At 42.8% G+C, this 14,521-nt stretch overlaps 1 protein-coding gene across 4 annotated transcripts in view; it reads left to right on the top strand.

Moving 5' to 3' along the window:
- Positions 1-3,946: 3,946 nt before the first annotated feature.
- OSBPL8 (oxysterol binding protein like 8) overlaps positions 3,947-14,521 on the top strand; it is a 164,956-nt gene continuing 154,381 nt past the window's right edge. For 2 of the 4 annotated variants that reach the window (XM_059886816.1, XM_059886815.1), the window contains exon 1: positions 3,947-4,285. The gene's annotated coding sequence lies outside the window, so the exon portion shown is untranslated. Of the gene's footprint in view, positions 4,286-4,385; positions 4,475-14,521 lie in introns of those variants that run through there. The other 2 variants (XM_024992380.2, XM_024992381.2) reach the window with 2 other exon arrangements.

Genomic DNA, 14,521 nt, shown 5'->3' with positions numbered 1-14,521 from the left:
ACCACCCTTATGGCAGAAAGTGAAGAGGAATTAAAAAGCCTCTTGATGAAAGTGAAAGAGGAGAGTGAAAAAGTTGGCTTAAAGCTCAACATTCAGAAAACGAAGATCATGGCATCCGGTCTTATCACTTCATGGGAAATAGATGGGGAAACAGTGGAAACGGTGTCAGACTTTATTTTTCTGGGCTCCAAAATTACTGCAGATGGTGAGTAGAGCCATGAAATTAAAAGACGCTTGCTCCTTGGCAGGAAAGTTATGACCAACCTAGATAGCAAATTGAAAAGCAGAGACATTACTTTGCCAACAAAGGTTCCTCTAGTCAAGGCTATGGTTTTTCCAGTGGTCATGTATGGATGTGAGAGTTGGACTGTGAAGAAGGCTGAGCGCCAAAGAATTGATGCTTTTGAACTGTGGTGTTGGAGAAGACTCTTGAGAGTCCCTTGGACTGCAAGGAGATCCAACCAGTCCGTTCTGAAGGAGATCAGCTCTGGGATTTCTTTGGAAGGAATGATGCTAAAGCTGCAACTCCAGTACTTTGGCCACCTCATGTGAAGAGCTGACTCACTGGAAAAGACTCTGATGCTGGGAGGGATTGGGGGCAAGAGGAGAAGGGGACGACAGAGGATAAGATGGCTGGATGGCATCACTGACTCGTTGGACGTGAGTCTGAGTGAACTCTGGGAGTTGGTGATGGACAGGGAGGCCTGGCATGCTGCGATTCATGGGGTTGCAAAGAGTCGGACATGACTGAGCAACTCATCTGATCTGATCCGATCAGTAGTTAAAATACAGAAGATTATGAAAGATATACTTGAAATCAAGCAGAACCCTGGAAGACTTTCCAGGGACAGACCCTGGAATCCTCTCTCCCACTCTTATTTATAGAAAAGTTTTAGCTTTCTCCAAATTCCAAAGAGCAGATTTAATCAGAGCAGTGAGAAAATGCAGAAACAAAGGAAACCAGTCAAGCAAAACAAAATAATAGTTTAGCCATAAAACAAAGTCAAGGGCCTTTAGTTCCTCCTCGAGGGCTACAGATAGTATCCCAAGCCATATCCTTGAGCTGTCTTGCCGATACTAAAATTCGCAGCAGGTGGAAGAAGTCAACTGCTGCCCCCAGCACATAGAACCCAGACTGGTTGGACCTGAAAGATTATAATGTTGACTCTCAAACACCACCCTGTTTCCTCACCACCAGTCAATCAGAAGGATGTCCACAAACTGATCAGGCACCCTGAGATCCTCACCTTGCCTTTAAAAACCCTTTCCATCAGGGAGTTTGGGTCTTTTGATCATGAGCTGCTTCTTCTCTTTGCTTGACCCCACACTGGGCACCTTGCAAAAAAACCTGGATGTGAGAGCTGAACTATAAAGAGTTGAGCACTGAAGAATTGATGCTTTTAAACTGTGGTGTTCTAGGAGACTCTTGGAAGTCCCTTGGACTGCAAGAAGATCCAACCTGTCAATCCTAAAGGAAATCAGTCCTGAATAATCATTGAAAGGACTTATGTTGAAGCTGAAACTCCAATACTTCGGCCACCTGATGGGAAGAACTGACTCATCTGAAAAGACCCTGATGCTGGGAAAGATTGAAGGCAGGAGGCAAAGGGGACAGAAGAGGGTGAGATAGTTGAATGGTATCACCGACTCAATGGACATGAGTTTGAGTAAACTTCAGGAGTTGGTGATGGACAGGCAAGCCTGGCATGCTGCAGTCTATGGGGTTGCAGAGTTGGACAGGACTGAGCAACTGACTGAACTGAATTTATCTAGTCACATCTAATTAACCTAAGCTTCCTTGATTCCAGTACACTGCTTTCCATTTCAATAAATGACTTTATTTTCAACAGCCAGTGTAAGAAAGTGGGGTTGAGGCAGAAGAGGACTAGACAAGGCAATTCATTGCCTACATCTAATCTTTAGTCTCAGTTCCCAAAGTCAAGGAAAAGCCAAAGAGCCCAGATGGTATATTTTGCATCTTATCTATGCTCTGGGAACATTATTTTTGAAATCCTGTTGCTGTTGTTTTGTCGTTTTGTCCTACACTTTGTGACCCTATGGACTGTAGCCCACCAGGCTCCTCGGTCCTTGGGATTTCCCAGGCAAGAATACTGGAGTGGGTTGCCATTTTCTTCTCCAGGGGATCTTCCTCCGGACCCAGGGATTGAACACATGTCTCCAGCTTGGCAGGCTGATTTCTTACTGCTGAGCTATCAGGAAAGCCCATAGATTTTGAAATCTATCTGACTGAAACTCAGAATAAGAAATACAGTTTAAATCATAACACAGGTCATAGGCACCCTCCTCCACAACTGAAACCAAAGTTTCAGAATCCTTGCCCTTGTTATATATACACTCTGATCTTTTAGATTCCATTCTAGCCTATCATTAAAAAGTAAAATGGACTTTTGAGTCAGTTCAAAAACCCCTGCTCTAGAAAATAGAAGACAGGCTTCAGTCTGCTCACAAACTCCAGAATTACTAGCTTTGCTGAAATTGTGTCATTCACAGAATACTAAACTTCCCTCATATTTATCTGAACCACAACTACAATCTCTCAGACTTCAGAACAGAACCTATAGAACCTTTTCCTCATTGGAACACCACTTCATTACAATATCTCATAGATTCTAAGACTCATTCTTTTTCACATTTTAACATCCCCGAGTTTAAGATGCATCTTTAAAAAATCAGTGGCATGGCACAGTTTAATTGGCAAAGTTTCTTTTCTTTCTTGGGTAACATGAAATAATGGTGAGTCTTAAGTTCCATGATGTTTTTAGAGTTTCTATGAAATATTTTAGTAATAAGGATTATATAGGCCAAACTCTTCTGCTTATTCATTTCAAAGTATTCAGCTGATCAGAATGTTTTTTGACCTCTTAAGAAAACGTAATGAGAATCACGTAAGAAAAGAACTTAGTTCTGGGTTAGAAGGAAAAATGAGTTACAAACTGAGTTTACTTATTAGTGAAAGCTTTTTCATGTGCCTTCATTGTTAACAGAATTTGATTATGATCTTTCTGCTTTTCTACCGCCCTTATTTTTGTATTGTTACCGTCTTTTGGTCACTGACACTTTACTCTTCCTCTCATTACTGGGTTGAGGTGCGAGTTCCTTGGATTCTGGTTAAAAGAGAAGGCAAAAGGTTATGTCCAAAAGTTAATGCACCTGAAAAAAAAATCAAGAATTAGGGTTTATTTTAAAAATGGAACGAATCGTCAAATTCCTGTGTATCTGTTTAAAATAGTCACCAACCTCACACATTGTAAAACTAAATGACTGTTAAACTGGCACGAAGGATCCCGAACAGGACTAGAAACCAAAATAACTTTGCTAAACTATTTTCATCTCAGCATGAAAGAAATGCACCATCCTCTCCTCAAAAATAAAAATCTCTCCTCAAAAATAAAAATCTCTAATGAAGAAAACAGTACATTAAATGCCACAACTGACGTGCTACTAGAAATAGCAAGTAGTTACTGCCTTCCAAGGCAGATACCACGATGCTTTCTGTCTGTCTTTGCTTGGCTAAAACTTAAGGCAAGCCCCAGGCTGGGGAATTGGGGGGACCCTGAGTCCTACCCGGGAGCTCTGCGGGACAGTCTCCTTAGTTTAGGCAGGGCCCTGCAAGACCGGTCCCAAAGGCCTCGCCTCAACAGGCGCGGGGTGGGCGAGTGGGTTCGCTTCCCGAGCCCGCCCCAGGATGTCCAGAGGCGTTTTCTGCCGCGATAAGACTCCGCCCGAACCAGCTGTTGACAGTTACTCCCGCGCGGCCGACGCCCGCTCAGCTGGAGACGCTTCGTCACCGCCTCCGCACGTCGTCACGTGACGGGAAGGGGGCGTGACCGAGCCCGCCAACAGGGGGCGGGGCCGGGGCGGGTCCTCGAATGTGAAGGAGCTTGGCGGCTCCAGAGGCCCAGAGCGGCGGCGGCGCGGCCTATGACAGCATCAGGCTGCGACGTGTTCCCGGGCGGGAGGCGGTGGTAGCGGCAGCCAGCTGCTGCAGCGATAGCTGTCGCCGGCGCGGTAGCCGCTGCGGGTAGCCCGCAGACGGAGGTGGGGGCCCGCCCCTGCCGGCAGACCGTAGGGCCGGCGTTCCCGCCTTCTTCGCGGGCCGAGTGGGTACTGCCTTCTCGGCCGCGAGGCAGCGCCCTTGGGCTGGGCTCGTGCCCCAGCTGCCGCCGGCGACTGCGGCCGAGAGAAGTTGGGGTCCGACTGGACGCGTGCGGGGTCCCACAGGAACCGACCGCCCGCGCCCCGCCTCTCTGGGGGCTGCGCACCGGTGAGTGTAGCGTGGGTCTCTTGTGTCCGCACCCTCCGGGCGGCGGCACCCCTGCCTCGCACGTTCTGCGCTCGGGCCGGCGGGGACTGCGGGCACCCCGCGCCGGGGAGGCTTCCTTTGGTCCCTGTGTCCCCTCTTGGAGTGGGACATTCCAAAGGCTGGAGAGGATGGAGTGCTTTGAGGCCCACGGTGAGTGCGTCTGCAACCTCACAAAGCCGCAGCAGGGGTAGGGGGCCGGTACCGTCTTTTGGACGGCCCCGAGAGTCGGCCCCCGCCCGAAGTTTGCTTGGGCGGACGGCGGGGTCTCGCCGGAAGCCCTGGCGCCGGGGAGAGTGGCGCTTTGTCTCTTGATGCAGTTTAGGCGAGGCTCCCGTTTTCCTGTGACAGCCCCGGAGGAGGGCTGTGGCGCGCACCGCAGACCGCGCCCGCCCTTGGGAGAGCCGAGCGCCACGGTGTTGTTCCTCTAAACCTCAGTTCCTGTGGCCTTCTTGTAGCGTAGGAGGAAGGCAAAGCCTTTGCTGTACTTTTAAATTTAGTGTTTGTGTCTGATCCCTTTCTGGAGAATGGAATCGGGTTCCAAGAAGCTTCACAAAGAGCCTGCCTTTGGTTCATTGAGCCATCCACTCAAGACCGGCCCAGCCGAAGCAACAGTATATGCAGATTTTCCATTCACAAAAGTCATTCGACACTCTTTATGAGAGACATCTGCGATTGGGGAACGTACCTAACTTAATTTTGTCTAAATACTTCCTGAAATAATAGGTAACTTGGAAAGGAAAGTGAAGTCGCTCAGTCGTGTCCGACTCTTTGCGACCCCATGGACTGTAGCCTACCAGGCTCCTCTGTCCATAGGATTTTCCAGGCAGTAGTTTTGGAGTGGATTGCCATTTCCTTCTCCAGGGGATCTTCCCGACCCAGGGATCGAACCCGGGTCTCCCGCATTGTAGACAGACGCTTTACCGTATGAGCCACCTACTTAAATAGATGGAGAAATCTACCCGATTGATGTTATATGCATATTTATTTTAAACAATTTAATGAGGTTTTTGTCTTTCTGATGCTGGAAGATGTAAATGACTTCTAAGTAGTATTACACTGCACTGTGTATGGTAGGGTTATTCGTTTTTAATTAACTTTCTCTGAAACTTAGCTTCAAATTAGAGCCACTGCACCCCACTCCAGTACTCTTGCCTGGAAAATCCCATGGATGGAGGAGCCTCGTAGGCTGCAGTCCATGGGGTCGAGAAGAGTCGGACACGACTGAGCGACTTCACTTTCACTTTTCACTTTCATGCATTGGAGAAGGAAATGGCAACCCACTCCAGTGTTCTTGCCTGGAGAATCCCAGGCACGGGAGAGCCTGATGGGCTGCCCTCTATGGGGTCGCACAGAGTCGGACACGACTGAAGCGACTTAGCAGCAGCAGCAGCAGCATAGGTCTTTTCAAAAATAATTATTTAAAAGTTTTGTTTTGTTTTGTTTTTTGGCCTCCCTTAAGATTCCAAGGATTGTGAATTCTTTGTTAGTTTCCGTCTTCTATCTCATCCAATGTTATCTAAACTTGATCAAGCGGAAAGAATAGGGTGAATTTCTGTGCTTGCTCGAACCTGTTTTGCAGTGAAAATTTTAAGATCATGCTGGCTTTATGAAACAGGTTGGAGAAGGAGGAGTGTCCTCTATTACAGCTAATTTAAAATGTTACCCATTTTTTTGTTTGTTTGTTTTTGTTTTTTTCATTAGTAACTGTGTGCGGAATGACTGCAACATGCCTGTTCAAAGTAATGGAAAAGGGAATAGATGAAACATAAGAACTACTTTTTAGGTCTTTATGGAGCTTAAGTTGTGTTCAAATTCCATGTGAACCGTTTGAGCCACAATACATTGTACACAGGTGCTTAGAAGGGCTGGTTTAATTAAACATGGTCATGGTTTATTTCTCTTTTATTGAATCATAGTATTTGTTGTAATTGTGATCTGTGAAAAGGTTTTTCACAGATTTTTTTTTTCCCAGTTAGAATATTATGACCTTTTAGAGGCAATCAAATGTTTCTTACAAAGCATTTATGGTACCTATAAATTTGGTAATATCTAGTTTTTAGGTTTCTTTTGAGTTGAAAAAGACATAAAAGATAGTTAAGAAACAAGTAATACAACTCTGTAATGGAATTATGCTTTAGTTTTAAGAAAAAAGTGGTAAAGTTATGAATTTACAAAACTTGCATTATAAAAACATCTCTCTTTTTAAGGAATTAATTGCATAATTTCTCTAATGAGTGTCCTTAGTACACTTAAACTTGGTTTATAAATAATCCTTCAAGAGCAGATGATTTGAATTGAAGCATGAAATGACAAAATAAAGAAATGATACTTAGAGTTATCTAATATTATTTTGGAAAATCTTTATCCTAATAATACTTGAAGTATTGTATTTTAATATTTACATCATAATATCCAAAGCTGAAAACTTTTATTGCAATGATCTTGGAGCATTGAGGAATTAAAAAGGTCCTATCTTATGAATATGACCTACAAATAATACATAAATGCAACTTGAATTAAGTCTCTGAGTACTTCATTAGTGAAGGTGGCTGTGTGCAGGGAAATTGAAGTCGAGTTTCCTTGTGGTTGGAACACAGAAAGAGCTATCTGGACTAATGTGTCAATGTTTTCTTTTGGAAACCTCTGAAAGACTTTAGATCTATCCTTCCTTCCAGCTTGGTCCTCACCCCCTCATATATCCTCTTAAAGGCATGAAATTGAAGGTCTCATCTGGAACACTTGATAGAAGGATTTTTCCTCCCTGAAGAATGTTACCAAGTTTGCAAGGAGAGAGCTTTCTTCAGATACCTTGTAGGAAAGAGTTCTTGTCCTGAAACATCATACTCTTCTACCCTTTGTTAATTTTTGTTGTTAAAGGTGGAAACAATGTAAACTCTCCATGATAGCAAGAACTATTGAAGTTCCAAATGCTTGAGAGTTATTGAATGAAAAAAATGTGGTTCCAGATATATGACTGGAAAGCAAAGAGGAGTATGTGATAATGTAATCCAGATTAGGTACAAGGAAGGAGGTGACAAAAATGATGTAGGTGTGAAGAAGGGAGGCAACTCATTTCATCTGGGGAACTTTCTTGGAAGAGGTGATTTTTCATTTAAGTCTTGACTGAAAGCGGTGTATCTGATGATAAGCAGATGTTTTCTAAGGGTCAGACAGCTTGAACCAAAGCATTCAATTGGACTGGGTAGTCATGCCAGATTAAACACAGTGAGTCTTTTTTGGTAACATGAATTTTTCTTCTTCCCTTCTGTTACCTCTCCTTGATAAAAGTGTTGACACACTTTAGAAGAGCTGAAATTTAGAGTATTTGAGTTTTGGAAGTGACAATGGTAGAGTGAAAGCAGGAGCATTGATCTGGAGGTTGGAAAACTTGATGGGATTTCTGACTGCATTTTATACAAGAAATTAAGGGCTTCCTTGATAGCTCAGTTGATAAAGAAACTGCCTGCAGTGCAGGAGACCAGGGTTCAATTCCTGGGTCCGGAAGATCCTCTGGAGAAGGGATAGGCTACCCACTCCAGTATTCTTGGCCTTCTCTTGTGGCTCAGCTGGTTAAGAATCTGCCCACAATGTGGGAGACCTGGGTTCAATCCCTGGGTTGGCAAGATCCCCTGGAGAAGGGAAAGGCTACCCACTCCAGTATTCTGGTTTGGAGAATTCTGTGGACTGTATAGTCCATGGGGTTGCAAAGAATCAGACACTACTGAGTGACTTTCACTTTATATAAGAAAGCTAGGTAAACCACTGGGCCTTAGCTTTCTCATTTGTAAAAAGAGGAGAATAATCCTTATTCACATGGTTGTTGGGGAAATGAGATTACAAAATGTATGTCAGAGTGCCTATTTCATTTCCCCCCTCCAGACTTGAAACTTTTGTATTGGGATTTAACTGACGAACAATGTTGTGGTATTTTCAGGTGAACAGCAAACGGACTCAGCTATGCATATACATGTATCCATTCTCCCTGAACGCCCCCCCACCCCCCGGAAGTGCCTATTCAGTACTAACAGATAGGAGAAATCAAATGTTAAATTACTTAAAACATTTATTTGTCATTAGAGCTTTAAAAAATATTTTGATGTATTTATCACAGACTCTGATATCTACTTATCTTTGCATTGACCCATTGTGTTACCTTTAAATTTACCAGTATCTAAATTCTAGATACTTAATTTTCTTTCAGTCAAGCATAATGTTTTCTGATAGAAATGAGGCTTAACTGTATTACTTCTTAATGTTACAAACCACAGGGAATGTTAGATACCTTAAATTTGTAAAGCTTTAAGGGATATGTGTTACTGAAAAATCTGAGCCTTTAGGCTTTCTTTACAGAATTTGTTTTTGAAGAAATTGTGCTTGCCTGTCATGCAATCTGTCTATTCACTGTTGTGAAAAAGAAAAAAAAGTACATTCTCCTGCTATTACAGAAAAAAAAAATTACTGAAAATATCATCTGTATGTTTTTAGTGATCTGAGTGACTGTAAACCATGAGGAGTCTCTATCTGCTGTGTTTTAGTTTAGAATTCAATATTTTGTGAGCAGTCTTATAGACTTCTGCATCATTCCTTATCTAAGCTTTTTGCTCTAGTAGCTGTGTATTCTTTCATGAATCTCAAAATTTCATTATACTTTGTGAACTCTTTACAGTGTTTAAATTAATAAAGCAGGCTGTCCTTTGTATAATATTTGAAAGGGAATTGTATTATGAAAAGACCAAAAAGAGTCTTGAATCTTCAAACAATAAGCCAGGTACCTACCATCTTCCATATTCACAAAGGACTGGGGGAAAAAAAAAGAGGAAACAGTTTTTGAACTTGAAGACTTTTCAAATAAAAAGGAAACTTTTTAATTCAGGATTGTTAAAAACATGATAGATTCAGAGGGAGATCGAAAGCTCCTGAAGGTGTCTTAGTAGGAGTGGTTAGTCATAATAATAATGGTAACTGATATGTGTTGAGTACTAACTGTGTATCCAGTACTTGCATATGCACTTGACTGTCATCCCCTCCCCCTGAATCAGGCTATTTTCTTGTCCCTTTTTAAACCTCAAGCACTGAGAGATTAAATGGTAGGCTGGAGAGCCCGGATTTGAACTAACCCTGAGTCACAGGGAGGGTAAGTAGCAGGTGGTGGAACTTGCCAAAAGGCTTTGAGTTCAGGGTTTAACCCGCCTTTTCACATCAGAACCTGACCTTGTAGCCATCACATTACACTGCCTTGTGTCGTTTTCTGGCAGTTGCCCCTTGTGTCGGGTCTTGACCTTTATGGTCTTTCTCAGTCTATTTTGACTTCGTGATTTGATGAAAATACAGTTTGTAATAAGATTACCTCGATTTGCTTCATTTCATGTGTATTTGAATGACATCCTTTATTTTATGTGGAGTAAAGCAAATAATTCATTATTGTTCATTCAGTTGCCATTTTCTCACTCGGAAATTTCAGACTAAACTGGAATTGTATTTTAAGGTGATTTGTTACAATTTTTAAAATTAATACTTTTTTAAAAGAGTAAAACGAATGCACAGAATTGGTATGAGTGGGTTATTATGAGTGATATTTAAAGTTTTTATGAGTGACATTTAATCATACAAATCTACATAATTAAAATCCATCCTTTTGAAATGTCCATTGTTAAAATAACTTTTTTGGCTGCCAGATGCCACTGTTCGCAGGAGAAACAATAGAGTGGGAAAGACTAGAGATCTCCAAGAAACTTAGAGATACCAAAGGAACATTTCATGCAAAGATGGGCACAATAAACGACAGAAACAATATGGACCTAACAGAAGCAGAAGATACTAAGAAAAGGTGGCAAGAATACACAGAAGAACTATGCAAAATAGATCTTCACGGCCCAGATGACCACGATGGTGTGATCACTCACCAGAGCCACACATCCTGGAGTCCGAAGTCAAGTGGGCCTTAGGAAGCATCACTACAAACAAAGCTAGTGGAGGTGATAGAGTTCCAGCTGAGATGTTTTAAATCCTAAACAATGATGCTTTGAAAGTGCTGCACTCAATATGCCAGCCAATTTGGAAAACTCAGCAGTGGCCACAGGACTGGAAAAGGTCAGTTTTCATTCCAACCCCAAAGAAAGGCAATGCCAAAGAATGCTTAAACTACTACTCAATTACACTCATCTCACATGCTAGCAAAATAATGCTCAAAATTCTCCAAATCAGCCTTCAATATTATGTGAACTGAGAACTTGCAGATGTTGAAGCTGGATTTAGAAAAGGCAGAGAACCGGAGATCAAATTGCCAACATTTGTTAGATCATCAAAAAAGCAAAGAGAGTTCCAGAAAAACATATGCTTTATTGACTATGCCAAAGCCTTTGACTGTGTGGATCACATCAAACTGTGGAAAATTCTTAAAGATACAGAAATACCAGACCACCTGACCTGCCTTCTGAGAAATCTGTATGCAGGACAAGAAGCAACAGTTAGAACCGGATATGGAATAACAGACTGGTTCCAAATTGGGAAAGGAGTACGTCAAGGTTATATATTGTCACCCTGCTTATTTAACTAATATGCAGAGTACATCATGAGAAACACTCGGCTGGAGGAAGCACAAGCTGGGATCATGATTCCCAGGAGAAATATCAATAACCTCAGATATGCAGATGACACCACCACCCTTATGGCAGAAAGTGAAGAGGAACTGAAGAACCTCCTATTGAAAGTGAAAGAGGAGAGTGAAAAGCTGGCTTAAAACTCAACGTTCAGAAAACTCAGATCATGGCATCTGGTCCCATCACTTCATGGCAAATAGATGGGAAACAGTGGAAATAAAGACAGACTTTATTTTGGGGGGCTCCAAAATCACTGCAGATGGTGACTGCACCCATGAAATTAAAAGATGCTTGCTCCTTGGAAGAAAAGCTATCATCAACCTAGACAGCATATTATAAAGCAGAGACATTACTTTGCTGACAAAGGTTATCTTGTCAAAGCTATGATTTTTCCAGTAGTCATGTATGGATGTGAGAGTTGGACCATAAAGAAAGCTGAGTGCTGAAGAACTGATGCTTTTGAACTGTGTTGTTGTGAGAAGACTCTTGAGAGTCCCTTGGACTGCAAGGAGATCAAACCAGTGAGTCCTAAAGGAAATCCTGAATATTCATTGGAAGGACTGATGCTGAAGCTGAAGCTCCCAATGCTTTGGCCACCTGATGCGAAGAACTGACTTTATTGGGAAAGACCCTGATGCGGGGAAAGATTGAAGGCGGCATGAGAAAGGATGAGATGGTTGGATGGCATCACTGACTCGATGGACATGAATTGGAACTGGCTCCAGGAGTTGGTGATGGACAGGGAGGCCTGGCATGCTGCAGTCCATGGGGTCGCAAAGAGTTGGACATGACTGAGCGACTGAACTGACTAAACTGAACTGAGTTTGTCAGATTACTTAGCTTCTTAAAAGAAGGCTCATACTCCAGTGAAAATTATGAAATATGTGTATGTGCATTTTGATGGGGTGAGGGTATGGTATTTGATTGATACAAAAGTCACTGATTTCTGACCATGAATTTTAAATTATTATTAGGCTCAAACATCTTTTTTAATCAAAATAGGAATGATTACAATCAACACATTTTTGCCAATGAGAAATAAGTTTGCTTATTCCTGTAGCATAAAAATCCATGCTTTGGGATTCAACAAACACTTTGAAAGCTTTTTCTGCCTCCTCCTGGTTGTGGGAGCATTTTGCCTGCAAAGAATTGTCATTTGGCGAGAAGTCAGGTGAATATGGTAGAAGAGGCAAAACTTGGTAGCCCAATTCATTCAACTTTTGAAGCGTTGATTGTGCAACGTGCAATCGGGATTTGTCTTAGAGAAGAATTGGGCCCATTCTGTTGACCAATGCAGGCTTCAGGCATTTCGGTTTTCGATTCATCTCATTGATTTGCTGAGCATGCTTCTCAGATGTAGTGGTGTCACTGGGATTCAGAAAGCCGTATCAGATGGGCAGCAGACCAGCCAGCAGTGAACCATGACCTTTTTTTTGGTGCAAGTTTGATTTTGGGAAGTGCTTTGGAGCTTCTCAGTCCAACCACTCAGCTGGTCATTGCCGGTTTTATGCAATCCACTTTTCTTCGCATGTCACAATCCAGTCGAGAAGTGGTGTGTTGTTGTTGCATAGAATAAGAGAAGACGACACTTAGAAGTGATTTTTTTTGATTTTTGGTCAGCTCACGAGGTACCCACTTTTCAAGCTCTTTCACCTTTCCAGTTTGCTTCAAATGCCAAATGACCGTAGAATGGTCGATGTTGAGTTCTTTGGCGATTTCTAGTGTAGTTGTTATGGAGAAGGAAGTAGCAACCCACTCCAGTGTTCTTGCCTGGAGAATCTCAGGGAGGGGGGAGCCTGGTGGGCTGCCATCTGTGGGGTCGCACAGAGTTGGACATGACTGAAGCGACTTAGAGGAACCAGAGACCAAATTGCCAACATCCGCTGGATCATCAAAAAAGCAAGAGAGTTCCAGAAAAACATCTATTTCTGCTTTCTTGACTATGCCAAAGCCTTCGACTGTGTGGATCACAATAAACTGTGGAACATTCTGAAAGAGATGGGAATACCAGACCACCTGACCTGCCTCTTGAGAAATCTGTATGCAGATCAGGAAGCAACAGTTAGAACTGGACATGGAACAACAGACTGGTTCCAAATAGGAAAAGGAGTACATCAAGGCTGTATATTGTCACCCTGCTTATTTAACTTCTATGCAGAGTACATCATGAGAAACACTGGGCTGGAAGAAGCACAAGCTGGAATTAAGATTGCCGGGAGAAATATCAATAACCTCAGATATGCAGATGACACCACCCTTATGGCAGAAAGTGAAGAGGAACTAAAAAGCCTCTTGATGAAAGTGAAAGAGGAGAGTGAAAAAGTTGGCTTAAAGGTCAGCATTCAGAAAATGAAGATCATGGCATCTGGTTCCATCACTTCATGGGAAATAGATGGGGACACAGTGGAAACAGTGTCAGACTTTATTTTTCTGGGCTCCAAAATCACTGCAGATGGTGACTGCAGCCATGAAATTAAAAGACGCTTACTCCTTGGAAGAAAAGTTATGACCAACCTAGATAGCATATTCAAAAGCAGAGACATTACTTTGCCAGCAAAGGTCCATCTACTCAAGCCTCTGGTTTTTCCAGTGGTCATGTATGGATGTGAGAGTTGGACTGTGAAGAAAGCTGAGCACCAAAGAATTGATGCTTTTGAAAACTGGTGTTGGAGAAGACTCTTGAGAGTCCCTTGGACTGCAAGGAGATCCAACCAGTCCATTCTGAAGGAGATCAGCCCTGGGATTTCTTTGGAAGGAATGATGCTAAAGCTGAAACTCCAGTACTTTGGCCACCTCATGTGAAGAGTTGACTCATTGGAAAAGACTCTGATGCTGGGAGGGATTGGGGGCAAGAGGAGAAGGGGATGACAGAGGATGAGATGGCTGGTTGGCATCACTGACTCATTGGAAGTGAGTGTGAGTGAACTCCGGGAGTTGGTGATGGACAGGGAGGCCTGGCGTGCTGCGATTCATGGGTTCGCAAACAGTCGGACACGACTGAGCGACTGAACCGAACTGAATAGATTTGGGGAGACATAGTCCTGTTGAAGTAACACTTTCGTATGTCATTCATTCATAGTACAAAATATGTTATTATTTTGTATGAGTAATGAGGTGACTTCCCTGGTGGTCTAGTGCCTGGGACTCCTCGCTTCCAGTGCAGGGGGCCCGGGTTCAATCCCTGATCGGGGAACTGGATCCCACATACCCCAGCTGGGAGTTCTCATGTGCAGCTCAAGATCCTACATGTCGCAACTGAGACCTGGAGCAGCCAAATAAATATTTATTTTTTAAAAAAAGAATAAGGAGTTGGGATTCCTTGGATGTGAAGACACAGGTACACTGTAAAGTGGAGAGTAGGGTGAGGCACTTCTGAGAACGAGTTTTGCTTACTGTATGATTTTGCCTATTGTTTTGACTATAATAAGTTAAGATCAACAATCCAGAAGCAGAGAAAAACAGTGCTGTGCATCATAGTGGGGGGATTGTAATAGTCCCATGGGCTGTTTTGCAAGGTGTGAATGCTTTATAAATATTCATTAATGATCATGAAAGGAGTTTCTTACTACCTAATATTTTAGAAAGCTAGAGAGGCAGA

The sequence above is a fragment of the Bos taurus genome, chromosome 5 (assembly GCF_002263795.3).
Source record: "Bos taurus isolate L1 Dominette 01449 registration number 42190680 breed Hereford chromosome 5, ARS-UCD2.0, whole genome shotgun sequence".
NCBI lineage: Eukaryota > Metazoa > Chordata > Mammalia > Artiodactyla > Bovidae > Bos > Bos taurus.
This window is presented reverse-complemented; position numbering and strand designations above follow the sequence as displayed.